The following is a 3,445-nucleotide window of genomic DNA, read 5'->3' as shown; positions in this document are numbered from 1 at the left end:
ATCATATAAAATTATACTAACACATGACATAGCTAAAATTTCAACCCAAAATAATTTATTTCCTCAAAACATCAAATTTGTCCCGGTTTTGATCTAAGCATGGTAACTTCATCTAAACTCAATTAAAAATTAATTCCCAAGGCATAATTTAGAGCCTAACATGTCATTCAAACATTAAAAAAAAAGAGGGCAAGACTACTTACGAAATTTTGTTGCCCTTAAAGCCTCCAACACAATAACACTCAAGAACTCTCAAGAACTTCAAGAACCTCACTCGATTTCACTCTTTTGCTAAGGGAAGGAAAGCTTACAATAACTCAAGAGATGGCTGGGAGGAGAGGTGTGGAGAAATGAGGGAGTGAAGGGGGTATTTATAGAGTTCAAGAGGGAGGGGGATGTTGGCCTTGGCTAAAAGGAGGGCTTGGTGATTGGTTGAGTGGGTGGTGGAGTGTGGTGGGATTTATAGCTTGTGTCATCACTTGTGCAACTGAATGACTCACTAAAAAATGAGCAGCAGTACAAAGACTGTCCCAAGTGCAGGAGGATGTCACATAATAATTAGGAATAAATTCCTAGATCGTCTCCTCAAGGAACGTTACTTAAAATTCAAACTCGTTTAAAATTGTGAAAATATCCACAAATAGAAAATAAAAGTGGTGGTATGTGCAATGAATGAAAGAGTGCAATGAGAATAAAAAGGGCACTAGTTGTGGACTAGATTTATATTTTTAGGTTTTTTTGAATGTCAAAATGAAATGTAAGAGACTAACAAATTGAAATTAACAATCAAGGAACCAACTAAGCTAAACAATCTCAATTAATCAGAAAATTATTAATAAAAACAAAATTATTTAAGTCCTAATTAACCTAATATGCAATGGAACTAAAAGATTAACAAAATTAAACTAAGAACTAAGCTAGATTATAAAATAATTAATGCAATACGAGCTGAAAGAAGCAAGAAATAAATTCTAGGGTTCATCCTTGTATTTAAATCATAAATTCTCAATATCAATCCATAACAATTGTAATACCTATTTAATGGAAGCTTAAAGAAGAAAGAAAAATAACTAACATCAAGGAAAATAAACAGTAAATAAAATGTCCAAAGGTCTAAGACAAATATCTCAAAAATACATCATAAATTTTAAACTAAAATTAAATAAATAGAAGAGAGTAGAAAGAGCAAGCCAAATAGATGGAGATGGAGGTGGTAGACAGTGGAGGACGACTGGATAGCGGCAAACGTTGGACCCCTCAAGGTTCTTCAATGTGTGGTGCTCTCTAAGTGCGTCTTGCCTCCGAACGAAAAAGATACCAAAAAAAAAAAACTCTCGTGCCTCTTACGTCTCAAAAGCCAAGTAAAAAAAAAAAATTCCTTTTGCTCGGACCCACATGCCTTTTTTCTTTCTTTTCCACCTGATCCTTTTTTTTCCCTTTCTGTGTGCATTTCTTTCTTTTTTGCGTGCGTGCATTTCTTTTCATTTTCGCCCAATGGCTAGTGTTTTTTTTTTTTTAGGCTTGTGTCTTTGGCCTATCTCAGAAATTAGAAAACAGAAAAGATTAAAAGGAAGAATAAAATATTAAAGATGTATTATGCATGTGAGGAAATATTGCCCAATTAAATCACAAGTTATAAAATTAAGCATTAACTATGATATAAATTAATTTAAATCACAACTCGGATTTATGCATCTTAATCATTTTTCCATCTAAAACCAATAATACTGTAATGAAATAATTCAAATATATGGGTTCTAGATGTATATAAATATGCAATAATTCAGCACAATCAGTGAATAGTGCCCTAACCCTCATGATTTCTTCATTTCAGGTGTTGCAAGTTGTTATGTGGGTGCAGGTGTCGCAATGGTGTGAAAATAAAAGGAAAAAAAGAAAAGAAAAACAAGGCATGAAGTCATGCCATGATGTCGTCGAGTAGTAGACTAAAAATCTGGATAGATTTTTATCTCTTGCTTATATCACTTTTGTTTTATCTCCATGGCTGATTTGTGCAGGTATCAAGACACTCCTTAAAGGCTTTTTCAGGTGGTAGATGGTAAAGGATTGGCTGCCAAGTGGTAAACACTCCTATAACTCTATCATGCACCTAGGACTCTTATCACTGGAACTAGAACTCTATAACATCTTGAAAACTGTATCACTTGATAGTGTTTGAATCACTTGTACTCTGTATGATAGTTGGACTCTTCATCTGGGTCTTTGTCTCTTACACACCCCTTCAAGCAAAGCGGGACAGTAGCCACGTGAAGCTTGTCTTTAATGAAGAGAAACATGGTGATGGTAGGGGTTTGGTGAGGACATTAGCAGTTGGTCTTTTCCAGAAATGAACCAAACATCCAATGTTTTCTGAGCAACTCTTTGACTTGCAAAGTTACCGGTAGTCTAATTGATATGAACCCGTGGGAATGAATTCCCTTGAACCCACAATCAATTTGAAAACTCCCCAAGAAAGCCAAAATGATGGGAACCAAGATGAGCCTAATCTTAAAGATCATTTACAACTTCCAGATGGGCCAAGAAGATCAAGGAGACAATGCAATGATTGATGCAATCCACTTGGGACAAGTTTAGCAAGAGCCCAACATTCAAGATGGGGCTTGAAGGACGAAGATCCAGTTTTAATTCATTTGATCAGCTATGGAAGATGGCAACGACAAGACTTAAAGGCTTGGGCTCTTGAAGGGTTTCAACTTATTTAATTCATTTAAAGAACTTATTTTATTAGTTTAGAATAATTGAGTTTATTATGGGAAGCACTTAAGGGGGCCTATGCAAGGGCATGTTGGAAAAGTTATTATTTTATTGAACTAGGGTTAGGGTTACTGTAGCCGAGTTACTGTAGCGTGACACTGTTCATCCAGGGGCACTTTTGGAAGATGGGGGTTTATTTTGGCTAGGGTTTCATTAGGTTTTGCTTTAAATACTCTATGTAGCCTCATTCTAATCAGTTTATAAAGTTTATGAAATTTGATGATTTTATTCATTGTGAGTTGAGTTTATCTTCTCTTGTTCTTACTTGAACTTTTGAACTTATCAAAGGTAAATCATAACCTTTGTGGCTGATATGAACCCGCGGGAATGAAATCCCTTAAACCCACAATCAATTTGAAAACACCGCAAGAAAGCCAAAATCAAGTCAAGGATGGAGAACCTAGACCCGAAGAGAACTCGTTTCAAGAACCTAGATTATATTAAAATCTAGACCCGTTGAAGAACCCGTCTCAAGAACCCAGATTACAAAGGAGGAACGCCACAAAGGTTGTGATTTACGTTTGATAAGTTCAAAAGTTCAATCAAGAACAAGAGGAGAAAACTCAACTCACAAATAAAATTCAATATTGTCTAACTCTCAAATGAGGCTACAAAGAGTTTTTAAAGCCAAACCTAATCAAAATCCTAGCCAAAATAATGCCCCTTTTAC

This window comes from Juglans regia, unplaced genomic scaffold, assembly GCF_001411555.2.
Source record: "Juglans regia cultivar Chandler unplaced genomic scaffold, Walnut 2.0 Scaffold_25922, whole genome shotgun sequence".
NCBI lineage: Eukaryota > Viridiplantae > Streptophyta > Magnoliopsida > Fagales > Juglandaceae > Juglans > Juglans regia.
This window is presented reverse-complemented; position numbering follows the sequence as displayed.